The 20,261-nt window shown below is 42.5% G+C and overlaps 1 protein-coding gene across 14 annotated transcripts in view; it reads left to right on the forward strand.

The window, feature by feature from the left end:
• TTLL5 (tubulin tyrosine ligase like 5) overlaps window positions 1-20,261 on the forward strand; it is a 315,511-nt gene that overhangs the window by 217,738 nt on the left and 77,512 nt on the right. The gene's annotated exons all lie outside the window — the stretch shown is intronic.

Genomic DNA, 20,261 nt, shown 5'->3' on the forward strand with positions numbered 1-20,261 from the left:
CTTTGTGGAGGATTTCTCTGGTGGTCCAGTGGTGAAAAATCCACTTTCCATTGTTGGGGATGTGGATTTGATCCCTGGTCAGGGAACTAAGATCCTACCTCCTGTGGAGCAACTCAGCCTACTAGACAGCCCTGTGCCACAACTAAAGAACCACGTCACCACAACACAAGACGCCTGTGTGATGCAATGGAGACCCACTGCAGCCAAAATTAATAAATAAAAATAATACTGGGATAGCAGAGACATTTAGGCCAGTTTTTGAACTTTTTTTTTCTCCCATTTTGGCTGCACTGCCTGGCTTGTTGGAGATCTTAGTTCCCTGATCAGAGATGGCAGTGAAAGCAGGGAGACTCAATCACTAGGTACCACCCCCTCCACCCCAGGGAATTCCCTAGAGCTTCATTCAGGGTCTGCAGGATTCCGGTTCAGGAGACAGATTTGGGTAATACCGAAAGATTATTCCCAGGAAGAGAAAGCATCAGGGGCTCAAGGCCAAAGCCACAGGGTTAGAGTTGTTCCGTGCAACCCTGACACACGGAAGGAAATGTTTGTCCTTAAAGGATAGGTGGTTATGAGTCATTTTAGGGTAAGGGACCAATAAATAAATAGACTGTCACAAGTTATCTTAGAGGATAAGGGTCCCCTAAGCATCTTGAGTTTCTGGAACACTGGGCAGATGTTCTGGATGCCTGTGCTAAGACAAGGAGCAGTCGAGGTTCAAATTCCGTTCCTGCTAAGATGTGCAAGCCACTTCCTCAGTGGCCTCCTAGCTTCATTTTAGAGAACACTCTTAGCAACAACTCCATTTTTATTTTTTATTTTTCCCACAGTATATCTTAGTTTTGGGGGGTTTTTTGTTTGTTTGTTTGTTTTTAATCTGTGTAAATTTCTTAAAACTTTTTAAACTTCTGAACCCCATGCAGTTCGGATTACTTAAGAATGCCAACTTAATCAGATGCTGGATAGTGGAAATGTACATAGTCGTATTTCCCTTATTTGAGTAGAATCTGTGGCTCTAATGAATCTAGACAGTTGGTCCCTTTTAATGCTCCCATACCCTGAAATGGTGGATGATTCAAAAAAAAAAAAAAGGAGGTGATTGCAGAGCACTGAAAGTTTTGAGGAAAAAGACAGTTTTGCTGATTTTCACTTTTAGAAACTGCTTCATTTCTAAGTCCTTCTTATTCTTTTGATTAGCTTCCAGCAACTCACATTCCTTTGAAAACTCAGAGTACTGCTATTCTTGTGTGGATTTTTTTTTTTTTCACTGAGGATTATACTGACCTAGTTTCACTGAACTATGAAGTATATGGAAAATATGTTTTTTAGAATCTGTCAGAATACCTGTTTTAGGGAGAAGTCAGAACTCCCAAGAAGGGAGTTAATCTCGTGTCTCCTGGAGAGGGAACAGAACATCATTTATCATAATTTTATATATGTTTATAACATCATTTTATTTTTTCCCCCTGTTCTTCTAATCCACAGTTGATTTAGGTAAAAATGAGTAGGGGTGAAGTTTGGGGCTGTGGGAGAGTGAAAGAAACTACATTCTATTAGCTTGAAGAGTTTATAACTACTAAAATAGCAAATAAGTTATTAAATGTTCTAACATGAAGAATATTTAGTAACTTAGAGCACTTTATTTCAGAGGATTTTTAGAAATACTCCACAGAAAGAGCAAAGCCCTATTAGATTTTTAAGCCTATGCTTTTAGCTCACCTTGTGATTATACTAGACCTGACCTTTATACATTACAGCCAAATGATTGCCTGAAACATGGTTTGCCTTCTCCGTGTGTCCTATATGTCTGTCCTTGGGTTAACCCCTTTAGATAGAGATGATTTCTCTGATGAACTTCTTATACTTTGGATTCAAGTTGCTAAAGTGTAGATAGCCATTGATATAAGTAACAGTTTGGTTAATTGCCTGTTTGAGAGCTGCTGTTGCTTCTAAGTCACTTCAGCTGTGTCCGACTCTGTGTGACCCCATAGACAGCAACCCACCAGGCTCCCCCATCCCTTGGATTCTCCAGGCAAGAACACTGGAGTGGGTTGCCATTTCCTTCTCCCATGCATGAAAGAGAAAAGTGAAAGTGAAGTCGCTCAGTCGTGTCCTACCCTTCTCGACCCCATGGACTGTAGCGTACCAGGCCCCTCTGACCATGGGATTTTCCAGGCGAGAGTACTGGAGTGGGTTGCCACTTCCTGCTCCTGTTTGAGAGCAGTGGATAGAATTGAAATCTGATCTACCTAGCATTCATTCACAGGAGAAATATGCTTATGGAACAGGACATTAAAAGGGACCTTACACTGTATTGTGGGGCTTCCTTGATGGCTCAGACAGTAGAGAATCTGCCTCCGGTGCAGGAGACCCTGGTTCGATCCCTGGGCAGGGAAGATCACCTGGAGAAGGGAATGGCAACCCACTCCAGTGTTGTGGCCTGGAGAATCCCATGGACAGAGCAGCCTGGCGGGCTACAGTCCATAGCGTCTCAAAGAGTTAGTCACGACTGAGTGACTAATACACACACATACTATACTGTATTCTAGTCTACTATTATACATGGACAGTATCTTTCATAGTGATCTCCTAAAAATATTGTTGGAAAAATCATGCAGCCTTTCTTGCATTGCATTCAAAGGAAGTTCTCTATCCTTTTTGCACTTAGTTTTTTGAAGCTTTCAGGAAGGAAAAATGATTCAGGATATGAGTTTGGAAATGGGCATCTCTAACTATTCATGCAGTGTAAGCTTTGATCCTCATCTCTGTCCAGCATTTCAATCATAAGTCTAGAAATTGCCATGTTACTGAATCACTCATACAAAAGACTGGTCCTGTAATATGGACCTGGGAGAGGAAAGTCACCTGGAGCCATTGGCAGAGGTTTCCAGGGCCAAAGGTACAAGGAAATAGGTATGATCCAGTCATTTGATAGAGAACATGGTAAACAAAATAAGATAAAATTGAAACTATGAGCAGTTTATAAAAAACACAGTTCTGAATCAGAGCAGAGGTCAGCAAGCTGTTCCTGTAAATGGCCATAAGGTAAGTACTTTAGGCCTTGCAAGCTGTACATAGGGCTCTGTGGTAACTACTCATCTCTGCCAAGGAAAACAGCCATAGACCGTGTAAATGAATGAATATGGCTGTTTTCCAATAAAACTTTCTTTGCAAAATCAGATGGCAGGGGGCTTCCCTGGTAGCTCAGTGGTGAAGACTCCATCTGCCAGTGCAGGAGACATGGGTTCTATCTCTGACCCAGGAAGATGCCGCATGCTGCAGAACTAACTCAGCCTGTGCACCACAACTATCGAGCCTGTGTTCTAGAGCCCTTGACTGCTGAAGCCGTGCGCTCTAGAGCCCTGCCCACAGCAAGAGAAGCCACCACAATAAGCCTGCACACCGCAACTCGGGGGTAGCGCGTGTGCAGCAACAAAGACCTAGCACAGCCAAAACTAGAATAAATAAATAAAATTATTTAAAAAAGGAAAAACACGGCAGGCTGGATTTGGCCTGCAAGCCCTGGTTTGCAAGCCCTTGGTTTTGAGCACCAGAACTCCTTAAAGGGTCTGTTAAAACATCAGTTGCTTCTCTGACCCCATTTCTGATTCAGTAGGTTTGGGATGGGTCTCAATAATTTCCATTTCTAAGTTCCCAGATGATGCTAAGACTTTTCTTCTGAGAACCACTGAGCTAGAGAGAAAGAGATTAGAAGTATCTCCTTTCATTATTTGTCCTCTGTCTTTTGAAAGGGAGGCTGGTTTTGTTAAACTTAGTGTTGCCCTTATAAAACTTCAGGCAGTTTTTTTTTAATAGGAATTTTGTTTCCATCTTTTTCACTTCATCTACCACAGCTTCCTTATGAATAAGTTTTCCAAACTTGAAAACTTCCTGTTCACTCCTCTTATCAGGGTACATTTTGCCCAGCCACCACTGCTCTCAGGATTCCAGTTTTATGATGGACGAGAGATAAGGAACGGCACAGACTCCTCCCTCTCTTTTAGTAAGGATGGCCAACACTTAATAAGCACATACGGCGGTCCAAGCACTCTTCCATGTGCTTTAGGTATAGTCATTCATTTAAAATGGGTTCCAGGATGGTTGAGGAAGTTGTGGGATCTTGGCCATCTCAGGGTTGTTTGATGAATCTACGTGTTGATGTATCCCAGTATGTCTTCTCTCTGGTTTCCCTCGTTGCTTCCCACTTCCTTCTCAGACTGGCTCCCTGCCCTTGAAGGAGAAGGATTAAAAAAAAAAATTTTCTCTGTCAGCTGAGCGGGGGGACCTTCTTGGGCAGCGGTGACTGCTGGTGACATCAGCATGAGTAGCCCTCCCTGCTGGGGTCTGCAAGGAGGGCTGCACCAGCTGTGAGGCCCGACTGACCTGATTCTAATTGCCAACATCGAGCTGATGTTATTCTTGGCCCAGGGCAGAGCGATTACTCAGGAGTTTCTGTTAAAGTGATTCTTTGTTAAAGCTCTGCTCCCAACCCCCATCCTCTGGCCCTCCCACTCTCTCCTCTACCTACTCTAGTCTGGAAAAAAAAAAAAAGCCCCAAAAGCCAAAAAATTAAGGATATTTTGATGGTCGAGGCAGAACTGCTGAAATTTCTTTTAACAACAGAGAGGGGGAGAGAGGATCTTAACTATGCCTTAATTTTTCACTGGTTTCCAAAGCCCTTCAATTTTTAGTAGATGTAATTTTTAACTTTGCAAAGTAACTCGGGGTAGGAGAAAATCTTGCATCCTCAGTTCCTCTTGTTCTTCCACTCTGTCTGCCTGCCTTCCCCATCCTAAGATGCCCAATTTCACCTAAGCTAGATTCGGTGAGGGCCAATAGAGACTAACATCCTGAGACAAGCAGGGCGGGGGGCAGCTCAGTGTTCACTTGAAGGGGTCTTTTAGTACAATAGCAACATCTTGAGTGCCGTGTGTAATGAGACATCTTGAATGCCATGTGTAATGAGCTTTTTGCTAACGGTGTGTGTGTATATAAGCACAGCCTCACAGGTGTGGGAAGGATTCCCATATAAACCCAGCCAAGTCTTGTTATTCTGCTCCTAAAAGTTCATTGCATGTGTCTAGAAAAATTGTGCATACACACCGCCCCCCACCCCCACTTCAGCAGTGAGTACTGTTTCTCCAAGCCTTCAGCACAGTGTGTTTGTGTTGTGGGGGAGGGGGAGGCAGCAGGCACCCGGGCTTTTCCAGGCAGCCAGCAATAACATGCTAGCTCCTCAGCCTGACCCAGGGAGAGCCAGCAGGCAGACCAGCTCTGCAGGGGGAGTCTTTCTGCATCTTTCCAACAAGAGTATCTGGGAGGACGGTTGGCTGTGGGGATCTGGGGGTGGTCTGGGCACAACCTCAGGCCAGTGCTTAAGTTCCTGGAGCAGGTTGATTTGAACTTCCTAACCTCCTGCTGCTCTCTTTTGCTTTGTGTTGTTTTCATTTGGTTTGGGGATCTTTTGTTCAATTTTATATTCCCTTCTGACCTTTACTGGCAATTCATCGATTCATCTAGCTTGTTTAAAATTGTGATTGTCTTAGAGCCATTCGATTTAGCTGATTTTGCCCAAACTAACCTCTTCTTCTGTAATGACACTCCATTCAAAATACATGATAATACATGTAAAATTGCATTCAATGGTTCAGAAATAGGCACTGTGGACAGGCTGTGAAGTCAGATAATCCCGTTTCAACCTGAGCCCATGACCTGCACCAAGCTCTTTAAACCTTCTTGAACCTTGGTTTCTTCATCTCTGACATGGTGACGATAACGTATATCTGTGGGTTTTCATGAGGATCATATTCCTCAGGATGTTTTCATGTGCCCAAACACTAAACCTGCAGTGGTATTTGTATAATCACAGTGAATCTTCACAACTGCCCTCTTTTTATAACAGCATCATGTATGTGACTTTCCCAGGCTCACAAAAGTAACAAATAATTAGAGGAGCTGGGGTTTTTGAGTCCAGGGTTGCCAGGCTCCAGCATCGAAGCACTTGGCTATCATGCTCTTTGCTCTGTCTCTGATAACACTCAGGCAGGCAATAGTTAGATATATTACCAGGCTTCCCAGGTGGTTCTAGTGGTAAAGAACTCGCCCGCCAATGCAGGAGACGTGAGAGATGGGGGCTCGATCCTTGGATCAGGAAGAGTCCTTGTGGGAGGGCACTGACAGCCCACTCCAGTATTCTTGCCTGGAGACTCCCGTGGACAGAGACTCGGACACGACTGAGTACACACAGATGTATTATTACATTTTAAATTGCAGTTCATATGTTCAACAGGTACTTGCATTGACACTTACAACACTATTTTGAAAACTTAGTCTCAGGTAATCTAACTAGTCTCCTGCTAGGCAGATACACTGTTGCAAAAGAAAAGGTCTACTAAATGTATGTTATCCTGGTTACCTCAAATTCTTAATTAAAGGAATGTCTTTAAAAGGTGTTCCAGAGCTTAAAACTCTTAGAAATGCCCACACTCTACCTTCCGTTGTACTTTTATTATTTAGGAACAGTGTCAAGGACCACTGAGTTTTTGGGTTTTTTTATTGGAATATAATTGCTTTGCAGTGTTGTGTTGGGTTCTGCTGTACCACACACAGCTGTGTGCACACATAGAGCCCCTCCCTCTTGGGCCCCCCCATCCCCCCCGACCCCGCTAGGCCATCACACAGCACCAAGCTGAGCTCCTGTGCCGTATAGCAACTTCCCGCTGCCTGTCTGTTCTGCGTGTGGTGATGTGGATATGTCAGTGCCACTCTATCCATTTGTCCCACCCTCTCCCTCCCCCACTGTTTCACAAGTCCATTCTCTACATCTGGGTCTCTATTCCTGCTGTGCAAATAGGCTCATCGGTACTATTTTTCTAGATTTCATATATATATACACTAATATACTGTATTTGTTTTTCTATTTCTAATTTACTTCGCTCTGTATGATAGGCTCTAGGTTCATCCACATCACTACACATGATTCGATTTGTCCCTTTTATGGCTGAGTAATATTCCATTGTATATATGTACCACATGTTTTTCCATTCATATGTCAGTGGACATCTAGGTTGCCTCCATGTCCTGGCTTTTGTAAATAGTGCTGCAGTGAATGTGGGGGCATACATGTGTCTTTTTGAGTTACAGTTTTCTCAGGATATATGCCCAGTAATGGAATTGTTCTTGTAGCATCTTGAAATATGTTTTATAAGTTTGAAGATTCAGTGTGTGGGTTGTTATTAATAACGTAGGAATTATCTCTTCAATGATCAATTTGTCCTTTCAACCCTGTTTTTGTTACTGGTCATACTTTTTAATTTTTTTTTCTATGATGGTATTTTTGAGAAGACTATCAGGAAGCACGACAGTTGTCTATAGATGTGAATACCACAGGTGACACTTTTGCATGATTAGTATTATGCTTGCTTTTTCAATAGATTTCATAGAAATCTGATTCTTAAAGCACTGTTATAATATAGACATCAATTCATTATGCTGATTCATTACTACTAGTAATAGATATCCCCTGGTTATTACAAGAGTGTTTTCTAAGCTATTGCTTGGAAGGATGAAGGTGAGAGCAAGGAAATAGGTATATCATGAGTGCATTTTGTACGCTAGATGTAGTATTATCTCCATTCCACTAATGAGGAAACTGATGCTCAAAAACTGTAAGTAACTTACACAAGGTTGTACAGCTAGCTTTATTGCAGTTATAATGGACAAGCCAGGTTAGAGGGTTCTAAAGCCCTTTTCCACTCTACCTGCCTCCCCCATGACTAAGTGACAGTTCATTTTCTCCTTGTGTTATACATTTGTCATCAGTCAGATAAGGCATTCGAGTTTTATTGTTGCTGCTGCTATACATCCATACACACAAATATAAAAGAAAAGGTCAATACAATGAATCAAAATTCAAAACCCCACTTGGTTGTACTTATGTTAAGAGACAACACTTCACCTGCCCGCTGCTTGGGATTGACCTTGTTTGCCGCCGACCCTTAAAATGTGGGTTCTGCTACAGTTGCCTGGTGGCCAGTTTCATTCCCTCCCCTCACTCTGTGACCTCTGGCTTTTTCCTGTTTTTCTGTGGGCATATGAGGGACTCACAGCAGTTACTTTGTGTGAAATGATGAAAGACTTCATCTTTAAACATAAAGAACCCCATCCATCTGTGATGGATGCAGCTACAGGAAAAAACTTAATAGCTATATGACAGCAAAGTTTATGTAAGATAAACAGTAGGTCAACATGTGATATTCTGAGCCAAATAAAATAAACTATACATTTGAAGACAAAGGCAAGTTAGCTATTTAGAAACTGAATTTAAAGTTGTAAAGGAACATAGAGATTACCTTATCTAATTATTTCATTTACTCATCAGAAGATATGAGGCAAACACATTATTAGGAGAATAAGAACACTGATACAGAAATAATTCCCTAAAACTACTACTAGTAAATAAAAGATAAAAGAGACAATTGAAAGTAAGTTTATGAGTTATTTTTTTAACCAATTGAACTCTCAGTCTGGGGTCATTGGTGATCTTTTGAGATTACCTTTATTTATTATACATGCACACACATATTCTTGCACACTTTAACTTTCCAAGTAAGTAACAAAGATTTGCTTATGCACAAATTTTTTTCAACCCTTTCTTCTTGGAATAAATTAAGTGAAATCTCTGTCTTTTAAATGCATCTGGTAAAAGTTGGACACATTGCTAGGTTTGCTTTAGATTTGCTTTGGAAGGTAGATAGATTTAACTTCGGTGGAGTTGCTGTAAGAAGGGAGTCAGCATGGCATAAATGAGGAAGGCATGTAGTGTAGTGGGACCATGGAATAAGACTTCTCCCAGGACTTGCCATCATGGACAGACCATGAAACCTTTTTGTGCTCTGATTTCTTCTGTAGATGGAGGTGATGATGGAACCCACCATAAATGGTTAGGAACATTATATGATACCGTATGTAAAGCCCTTAGAGCAATGCTGACCATGTTAAAAGCTAAATAAAAATTTGTTGCTCTTATTGTTATGTATTACTTTGTTTTTCATTGTGGTAAAAAACACATAGCATAAATTTACCCTCTTAGAGATTTTTGTTTATTGTACAGTATTTTTACTGTGTGCACGTGGTTGTACAACAGATTACTAAACTTTTTCATCTTGCATAACTGAAACTCTACACATATTGAACTGTTTTCCCCTCCGTCCAGCCCTTGACATTCACCACTTTACTTTGTGTTCCTGTGAATTTGATTACTTTGGATTCCTCGTATCACTTAAATCTTGTCATATTATCTTTTAGTGATGGTTTATTTCATTTACCATAATATCCTTAAGGTTCACCTATTGTAGTTTATGGCAGGATTTCTTTATTTTTTAAGGCTTAATGATACTCTGTCACATGTATATACATTTTCTTTATCCATTCATCAGTTTATAGGCATTTAGATTGCTTCCACATCTTAGCTACTGCAAATAAGACTTCAGTGAACCTGAAGATGCAGACATATCTTCTATTGTATATTACTTTTAGCCTTAAATGTACTTTCAACCTTTGGGGCTCCCCAGGTGGCTCAGTGGTAAAGAATTCACCTGCCAGTGCAGAGACTCAAGAAATGCGGGTTCAATCCTTGGGTCGGGAATATTGCCTGGAGAAGGAAATGGCAACCCATTCCAGTATTCTTGCCTAGAAAATCCCATGGACAGAGTAGCCTGGCAGGCTACAGTCCACGATGTTGCAAAGCTGGACATGATGGAGCGACTGAGTATTCATGCACATGTCCATAACATTATAATCTCAACTTGTGTTTAGTTAAACTCCTCATGCCAGAAGAAGAAATTGGTTTGAATGATATTTAAGAAGGTGGTTTAGAAGTTCAAGGCTCATAAAATACTAATTATCTACATTTTTTTTTTATGCTACTTTTTTTTTTTGTTGGAGGCTAATTACTTTACAATATTGTAGTGGTTTTTGCCATACATTGACATGAATCAGCCATGGATTTACATGTGTTCCCCATCCCGATCCCGCCTCCCTCCCCATCCCATCCCTCTGGGTCTTCCCCGTTGCACCAGCCCTGAGCACTTGTCTCATGCATCCAACCTGAGCTGGTGATCTGTTTCACCCTTGATAATATGCTTGTTTCAATGCTACTCTCTCAGAACATCCCACCTCGCCTTCTCCCACAGAGTCTAAAAGTCTGTTCTGTACATCTGTGTCTCTTTTTCTGTTTTGCATATAGGGTTATCATTACCATCTTTTAAAATTCCATATATATGCATTAGTGTGCTGTATTGGACTTTATCTTTCTGGCTTACTTCACTGTGTATAATGGGCTCCAGTTTCATCCATCTCATTAGAACTGATTTAGTTTCACAATTTGTATGGAAATACAAAAAACCTCGAATAACCAAAGCAATCTTGAGAAAGAAGACTGGAACTGGAGGAATCAACCTGCCTGACTTCAGGCTCTACTACAAAGCCACAGTCATCAAGACAGTATGGTACTGGCACAAAGACAGAAATATAGATCAATGGAACAGAATAGAAAGCCCAGAGATAAATCCATGTGCCTACGGACACCTTATCTTCGACAAAGGAGGCAAGAACTGGTCAATTATCTACATTTTTTAAAACTAGTATTTACTTATTTGGACAGAAGGAAATTATATGCAAATTATTGCTAGAGAGAGACATGAGGAGAAAGAGTAAAAAGAATGCTTAATAGTACCATGATAAAATGGTTAAAAAAAAATAATATGTTTGTCCAAAAGCATAAATGTCTTATAAACATTAGAGAAAAAGAGAAACAGCATTAGCAACAAATTAGGAGCCAGCTTTCCATAGGACATGTTGTATTTACTTATAATAATCAAGGAAAGGTAAGGCAGTTATTCTTCCAAACATGGAAATATAATTGCTACAGCCTTTACAGAGGGCAATTTGAGATTATATATTAAAAAAGATGTAGCAGCAGCAGCAGCCTTCTGATCTAGCTATTCTGTTTCAGGAAATTATTTTAAGGAAATGATCCAGCGTATATCAAAAGGTATAAATAACATGATGTTTATCACAACACTATTCTTAAATAGAGAATTAAACTGGTGAAAACTGTGTGTGTGTGTGTGTGTGTGTGTGTGTGTGTGTGTGGTTTCAAAATGAAAGTATAAAATTTTAGGGGGCCTACCTTTTTCCCACTTAAACATGTATTGGAAACTTAGTTCCTTAATTGCAAATGTAGATCTTCTGTGTTAGTTTATAGTATTATACTGTTGGTGACTTGTTAAGTAAATTATGATAAACTGTAATAGCAAATGTTGTTTAGTTGCTAAGTCATGTCTGACTTCTTTCATGATCCCATGGACTATAGCTTGACACTCTCCTCTGTCCATGCAATTTCCCAGACAAGAATATTGAAGTGGGTTGCCATTTCCTTCTGTAGAGGATCTTCCCAACCCAGGGATCGAACCCATGTCTCCTGCATTGACAAGTAGATTCTTTACCACTGAGCCACCAGGGAAGCCCAGTAGAAAATAGATAGCCATTAAAAACAGTGATCTAGATCTGCCCTTATAGATATGGAACCAAATGCTCAAGATAGATATTTGAATGAAAAAAGTCTCCAAAAAATCAGATATCATATACCAATTTTTGTAAGCCCACAGAAATAATGTATAATATGCTTAGAAAATAGGTGATTATATACAGAAAAGGGTCTAAATATTACTAGAGGTTATCAGAGAACAGAATTTGAAATGACTTTTAAAACAAGTCTTCCTTTTTTTTAATGAACGTATTTCAAAAAACCCGTTAGTCTGCCAAATATTTCTGAGCATTGAGGGAAGAAAAAATAGAAAGCAATGCAGAGTCTACAGTCATTGGAGTCTAAATTTGCCCTCAGAATATAAGCCTCTCCCAGTGTATGACTGTCATTTGGTTGAGTGATGGGGCTGCTAATGAGGGAATGTCCTCTCTGTGACGTCCTAGGGCTAGGTAGCTTTGTGACCATGGGCTGCAGCCCTGGCCTTAGCCTGCTGCCTCATAGTAGGACTTTATTTGTAACATACACCTCTGTTCAAGAGTCTCAATATTACTGAGAAATCAACCGAGAGACACTGTTGGTATCTTTGTATGCTTAGCTGCAGAAAGTCTGGAGCCTGTAAGTGTATTTGAGTATCTCTTTTTAATGGCCTGCATTGTTTCTCAAATGTTGGTAGGTACAACTGATTTAGGGACTGCCTGAATCACAATGTTTTCCGTTGGTTGGTGAGTAATCCTCTCTTCTCAATTGTTCTGTCCCAGTAAGCATCTGTATTCACATCCTTTGGAATAGGTCACTGGAACTAGTAAGAGCCTTCTTTCCTAGTTGCTAAAGGAGAAATAAATTCTTAACTGGTTTTAGAAATGGAAGGGAATCCCAGCGGACTTCCAGATCTCTTTGGCGTCTCAGAGTCCTGTCTCAGTGCCCAGGTCATCCGTCTCTCTCTATGTGAACCAGAGCATCTTCAGGGTTCCTGCCCCATCCCTGTTAGGGTCCTAGCATTACCCACTGCTGGCTGCAGTACCGGAAGTTGTACTCTTTATCTTGCTCAGCTTTTAGACTTGCCCCAGCTGACAAACACTGTGAAATGAAGACAGCCAAGAACTGCATACAGGATGGGATGAAGACCTTTTGGAAGCTTGATTTTGCCAAAATAGATATAGCTATCCTTACCCTCCCCCTGGCTTCCCTGGTGACTTAGACGGTAAAGAATCCGCCTTCAGTGCGGGAGACCTGGGTTCGATACCTGGGTCAGGAAGATCCCTTGGAGGAGGGCATGGCAACCTACTCCAGTATTTTTGCCTGGAGAATCCCCACAGACAGAGGAGCCTGGCGGGCTACACAGTCCATGGGGTCGCAGAGTTGGACACGACTGAGCAACTAAGCACAGCACTGTCCCTCTGCCTTTTTTATAGCATTGTATGGTTGCACATAATGTGCTCTTTGCATTGAGCAACTCTCAGCCTGGTTGTAGTAAAGATGAGTGATTAGCATCTTACCTTCTCAGGGAGATAAACCATTCAGTACTTGAGTTGCCAGAACTAGAAGCCATATTATGGAAACTTTATCCAAGTTAGGATAAAATATCACATGGAGAGAAAGATGCCTAAAATGTTTGCTGTTCTGATAGCAGAGAAAAAGGGGGTACAAAGTGATGTTAACCAGCTCAAATAGAGATTAATATTCGCCTGTTTCATCTACCTTAATTTAAAAAAACAGGGAGGCATCCAGTTATACTCCCTCACCAAGAAGCCTGAGTCAAGACTGAAAGGGGTGTTTCTCTGGAAGGAATTAAAATACACACACACACACACACACACACACACACACACCACACAACCTCCCAGAATTTAATCTTTGAACAGTATTATCTTTCAAGTAAGAGAACCCAGATCTTGCTTCCATGTGACCTTCCAAGCTGCAGTCTGTGTTCTGTCTATCACAGATTCCTCCTTCCCACCCACGATTACCCTTCTGTTGTGGGAGAGGGAGGGCCTTCCCAGTCTTTTGTCTGGGGCCAAGCCAACCCTCCAACTGTGGTTTTCTCTGAGCGTCCTTGCTGGAGCATTGCTGTTTCCCACACCCAATAAAGAAGCAAAGGCTTGTGTTTGTTGACCAGGTCGTGAATGGAGGCCGGTGCTGATACAGCTTTCACATTCCCAGGACAGTGACTGATGACAGTGCAGGTCCCGTCCCGGGGTTAGCCCACAAGTGCAGAGTGCTAATACTCTGTCCAGACCTCACAATTCTTAGAAATTACACGGCGAGAACTTTATATAATGCTCCTGTTTATTTACAAATGAATACCAGGACAAAGCAGTTCACATAATCTGTCATAGTGGTAGACTTGTAGGGTTAGGGTCAATACAGGCTGTGGGGGCGGGGGGCGGGGGGGTTTGAGGAGGCTGATTTCTGCCAGTATTCTACACACATCTATATGTCTGCTTTTATCTTTGCCTGAGTATTTTCTGATTTTCTTCTCATCAGATTTGATTACTTTAATCTCATTCCACTTAGCCTTGGCTTTGGTGCAACACTTGGGAACTTGTCTGACACATTACTGACTTTGGGGAATTTTGGATGGCATAGAATTATAATAAGTTCATTATCCATTCAGTTTATGAGCATATGATCCCCAAATGACGAATGAGAACCTAGAAGCTTTTTACTGTATTTGGGAAGACTCTCTGCTATTTTTGAGATGCAGTTACATTTTTGTTATATTGAGGCTGAAACAAGCTTGACTCTTTGGTAGATGGAGAATTATATCTCAGCTCAGTTAGGATTCCATTTGGCTGCATATAATAGAACACTTCTCGCCCATGGCTGTTTAAACAAGTTAAAGATTTATTTTCTTTCCTCTGTATAACCAGGCATCTAGAGATAGAGGTGCTCCTAAAGTCCATGGTGCTGTCAGGAGCCCATGCTCCTCCTGTCTTTATCCTCTGCAATCCTTAGCAAGGAACTTCCACCTTGTCTGCCTTTAAGTAGACGGCCATGTTCTGGGTGAAGAACAACAGTCAAGGGCAACAGTTGTGCCCCAACCGGCCCAGTCTGCCCCCTTTGGAGAGTTTTCCCAGAACTGCACCTGGAAGCTTCTCTATTTACCATTCAGAACTAGGTCACAGGGTTATCTCAAGGTACAGGAGAGATGGAAATAGAATGTTCTAGGTGGGCACATGTTTTTACCCAAACAAAATCAGGACAGTTTTGGGGGGAAGGAAAGAAGAACTATTAGTATCCAGGCAAGTGAGTCTCCTAAGCAATAAATTCTCCTAGTTTATTTTGTGGTTTTGAGGTAAAGACTCATCTTATTACTATGGAACAAGTGTCTGAGGTCCTGCCACAGTATGTGCATCTAGGAAGGTGAATTTATTTTCATTTGGAATCTGAAGAAGGGCTTAACTTATGTATTGTGGCTGAGTGTAAGTTGAACACGAAACATACTAGGTACTTTCACTATTCAAACTGCAGAGAATGGTCCTACTATAAGATTACATCTCTATGTAAACACAAACTTGTCTCTTTTCTTGTATAGGAATTTAGTAGTTGGTATAATATGAGGTGTTTTTTCCTTCACTTATGGAGTAAATGTTTATTAAGCATCTTTTGTACACAGGGCAGTCTTCTTGGTACTGTTAGTGAAACAAAAATTAATCAGGTACAAAGGCAGGCATTTCCAATTTGTATTGTCCAGACGCAGAATAAAGTATGTATATAAGTGGCTGTAATACAAGGTAATTGTGCTAAATGTGATAAGACAGATAGGAATGCATTTTTATAAGCGTTTAGAAGAGAAAAAGGCTGTTCTGCCAAAAAGAATTGCGTAAATATGATCTGGGGAACCTACACATGTGCTTTCATTTTATGTTTGCTTTTGCAGCTAGTGAGCATCATCATAAGACTAGAAAAATATGCTGAAAAGCACAGAACCAACTACCATTCACAAGTCTTTGCAGATAAGCAGACTTGCATGTCGGCTGTCCTTTGGTCCCTCAGTAAACTGAGGGGGTAGTTTGGAAAGGAAGGGGGCATTTCAGTTTCTGCTGTGTGCCTGGGGCTTCGCTTTATTTCAAGAAACCTTTACTGAGTGCCTGGGCTACATTTACTTATTGATCCTCATCTAATCCCCCACAGTCCAGCCAAGTGATTATAATTGCTGATGAGGAAGCTAAAGCTCAGAGAAGTTAAGTAACCTGAAAGGTCACCCAACTTATAAGTGACAGAGCCTACATTTGAGTCCCGGCACACCTGACTATGTGCTTCCCTGGTGGCTGAGATGGTAAAGACTGCCTGCAATGAGGGAGACCTGGGTTCGATCCCTGGGTTGGGAAGATCCCCTGGAGAAGGGAATGGCTACCCACTCCGTTATTCTTGCCTGGAGAATTCCACAGACAGAGGAGCCTTGCAGGGTACAGTCCATGGGATCGCAAGGGGTTAGACACGACTGAGTGTGTCCATCTTATCACGCCCTAACCACTTGTCACACCTGACGTAGAGCCATGTTCCTTTCCACTCCCATGAGACTTTGCCTTTCGCTGACGACCTAATCTGCTCTTGAAGCCACAGTAAGTGTTGAACAGTCAGTTCCTTCTTCAACACAGTCTAACAGCAAGTCCTCGAACCAGTTGGGCTTTATTTGATATTTTGATTTATACGTAGAAAGTTAATCTGCTGCCTGCTCACATCTTATTAGAACTTGACTTACTCTTGACTTTTCAATAATTTATTTTGAGAATAAATAACTACATTTAGATGGTATAAAATTCAAAAAGACACAAATGATATATAGTAAAAAATTGGTTTCCCTTTCCTCGTAACCCCTAGCTAACCAGTTCTTTCCCATGGAAGCTGCCAGCTTTTGTTTTTAATTCTTTCAGAATTGTTCTGTGCAGATACCAACATGGTGTATATGTTTGTGTATGTGTATTGGCATATAAAGATATGTTTGTAAGTATCCTTTTTCCTTTTTCACACAAATAGAAGCTTACTGTACTCACTGTTCTGATCTTGCTCTTCTTATCCATCTTTTTATTTGTATTTAGATGGCCCAGGAAGATTTTTTAAACAAATTTGAAATATGGTTGAGTTGTCACCACGGAAACATGTATTGAATAGATGTTCTTCCTGATGGCAGTTCCGTCACTGTGTGAAAAACCTAACTCAATAAAGAATGTTTTTATTTCCATGAGTTCTTCACTAACAGTGGTTTTCCTCCTCTACTTCTCATCCCGTGAATGTGTCACAGATGGCCAGGATAGAACTCTTCAGCCCTCGTTGTCAGTTCTGGTTTCTCCCCCGCCCTGAGCGAGGCATCTTGCAAGCACTCTTCAGTCTGAGCTCACTTGTTGGGAGGCAGTGGAGAAAATGGAAGTCTGGGCTCCCCCTCCCTGCCACCCCCCTCCCTCCCGCTGGCCCTCCCCATAGACTTTTAGGCCCTCAGACATGGCGGGGCGGGGTTGTTTGTGACCCTCCCCATAGACTTTTAGGCCCTCAGACATGGCGGGGCGGGGTTGTTTGTGACCCTCTCCATAGACTTTTAGGCCCTCAGACATGGCGGGGCGGGGTTGTTTGTGACCCTCTCCATAGACTTTTAGGCCCTCAGACATGGCGAGGGGGTTTGTTTTTGACCCTCCCCATAGACTTTTAGGCCCTCAGACATGGCGGGGCGGGGTTGTTTTTGACCCTCCCCATAGACTTTTAGACCCTCAGACATGGCGGGGCGGGGTTGTTTGTGACCCTCTCCATAGACTTTTAGGCCCTCAGACATGGCGGGGCGGGGTTGTTTTTGACCCTCCCCATAGACTTTTAGGCCCTCAGACATGGCGGGGCGGGGTTGTTTGTGACCCTCCCCATAGACTTTTAGGCCCTCAGACATGGCGGGGCGGGGTTGTTTGTGACCCTCCCCATAGACTTTTAGGCCCTCAGACATGGCGGGGCGGGTTTGTTTTTTACCCTCTCCATAGACTTTTAGGCCCTCAGACATGGCGGGGCGGGGTTGTTTGTGACCCTCCCCATAGACTTTTAGGCCCTCAGACATGGCGGGGCGGGGTTGTTTTTGACCCTCCCCATAGACTTTTAGGCCCTCAGACATGGCGGGGCGGGGTTGTTTGTGACCCTCTCCATAGACTTTTAGGCCCTCAGACATGGCGGGGCGGGGTTGTTTGTGACCCTCTCCATAGACTTTTAGGCCCTCAGACATGGCGGGGCGGGGTTGTTTGTGACCCTCCCCATAGACTTTTAGGCCCTCAGACATGGCGGGGCGGGGTTGTTTGTGACCCTCCCCATAGACTTTTAGGCCCTCAGACATGGCGGGGCGGGGTTGTTTGTGACCCTCCCCATAGACTTTTAGGCCCTCAGACATGGCGGGGCGGGGTTGTTTTTGACCCTCCCCATAGACTTTTAGGCCCTCAGACATGGCGGGGCGGGGTTGTTTTTGACCCTCTCCATAGACTTTTAGGCCCTCAGACATGGCGGGGCGGGGTTGTTTGTGACCCTCCCCATAGACTTTTAGACCCTCAGACACGGCGGGGCGGGTTTGTTTTTGACCCTCCCCATAGACTTTTAGACCCTCAGACACGGCGGGGCGGGGTTGTTTTTGACCCTCCCCATAGACTTTTAGGCCCTCAGACATGGCGGGGCGGGGTTGTTTGTGACCCTCCCCATAGACTTTTAGGCCCTCAGACATGGCGGGGCGGGGTTGTTTGTGACCCTCTCCATAGACTTTTAGGCCCTCAGACATGGCGGGGCGGGGTTGTTTGTGACCCTCTCCATAGACTTTTAGGCCCTCAGACATGGCGGGGCGGGGTTGTTTGTGACCCTCTCCCATAGACTTTTAGGCCCTCAGACATGGCGGGGCGGGGTTGTTTGTGACCCTCCCCATAGACTTTTAGGCCCTCAGACATGGCGGGGCGGGGTTGTTTGTGACCCTCCCCATAGACTTTTAGTCCCTCAGACATGGCGGGGCGGGGTTGTTTGTGACCCTCCCCATAGACTTTTAGGCCCTCAGACATGGCGGGGCGGGGTTGTTTTTGAGCCAGTTCCGCAGGCTGGCCTCTGCTGCGCCCCTGGTTACAGAGGGCCCACGCCCTTGCTCCCACTCCCCGCGCCCCAGCGTGAGCCCCGTGCACACGCGCTGCAGCCCTGCAGTCTAGGCTTTCTCCCTGGACTCGGCTCTTCCTTGGCCCCCCTCCTCTGGTCAGAGGTAGAGGCAAGTGAGCCACTCTTCAGTTCCCTCTCAGGTGGCTTCCCGAGATGAGGACCGTCTCAGTCCAGTTGGTCTCCAAGAAACTGCCGTGATCTCCCACCTCTGAAATCACTTTGCTCTTTGTCAAGCCTCTCAACCAAACACACTCCCTCCACACAAGAATGCCAACAACCCCCCCACCCCCCACCCCGTGTCTGCCCAACCAGGGACCTTTGGGCACATTTTCCTGAAATGGGACATTCTAAGGCATTAGTATAGAAGGATTGGTTAACAACTCTTTACTAAAGCTACTCAGTTCATCTTTTATATCTCAAAAACTAAAATTTGTAAAGGACAGAAATACTGCTAGTGTAGTTTACCTAGAAGGTGAATGTCTCCTGAGAGCATCTGATATTCCTTCAGGCCTTGCCATGAGAAAATGACATTTCTCCCATTGCCTCTTGAAATGTAGTGCCTGTAGATGGAAATCAATTGCTAGGAATCCTTTTAATAAGTCCTATGTCTTTTGTCAATTATATTTTCCTCCTAATATCCTTTTATATTTAAAGCTTTTATGAAGCATGCATGCTGAAAGCAGTGTTAACATATTTCAAGAATCAGTAACAAAATTTGTAACACACACAAAAAACTATTTCTAATGAGGTAAATAAGTTGCAAGAGTTGTTTTAAGCCTCTCTCTGAGGAAGTGTACAATTAAGTGTACATCCTTCCTACAGGTACATGTTGATATTTGTGATGTCTAGATGGTGATTTGGGGTTCTTTATTTAGTATCTGTAGGCTTACTTTCTAAGCAAAAATACCTTTGTATTTCATATATTTTATATACTTTATATATTTTTATATATTTTATATATTTTTTATATATTTTATATATAAATATTATATATTTTAAATGTATTTTATGTATTTTTTGTATTCATATATTTTATATACTTTATATATTATATATACTTTATAGATTTAATACTTTGTATTCTTATATTCATGTATAATAACCAGTATCCGTGTGGTGCTTTGACTTTGAAAGTGTCTCCAAGTGCAGGTCTGTTAATAATCTTTAGGTCATCAAGGTGTCACTACTCCACACTGGCTCGTTCCCTTTCCGCAAAGGTGCAGACCTTCTAGAGGAGTTCAGAGTTCTGTGAGTGTGCTGGAATTGAGTCAGGTTCAAGTCACTTTTGTTCTGTGCCATACTTTTAGTACTTGACACCCAACAAGAGGCGTTCATTAAATTCTTGTTGAATTTAGCAATGAAGGGAAACACTAAGACCAGGAGAGACCAAATGCTTCTCTAATTCACATCTACGGACAATACATAGTACCCAGCTGCCCTGATTCCTAGCCCAGGGCACTTTCAACAAGACCATCTCCACTCTTTGCTAAAAAGAGGTTTCCCTTCTCTGAATCTAAACCTGCACTGGCATCATTGGAGATGTTTTTTTCTTTAAAATTGCTTCATTTGAATGGTTTCCCTTTTCCTTTGTTCCCCCTCAGGATTGCAAACCAGT

This window comes from Odocoileus virginianus, chromosome 6 (assembly GCF_023699985.2).
Source record: "Odocoileus virginianus isolate 20LAN1187 ecotype Illinois chromosome 6, Ovbor_1.2, whole genome shotgun sequence".
Taxonomy (NCBI): domain Eukaryota; kingdom Metazoa; phylum Chordata; class Mammalia; order Artiodactyla; family Cervidae; genus Odocoileus; species Odocoileus virginianus.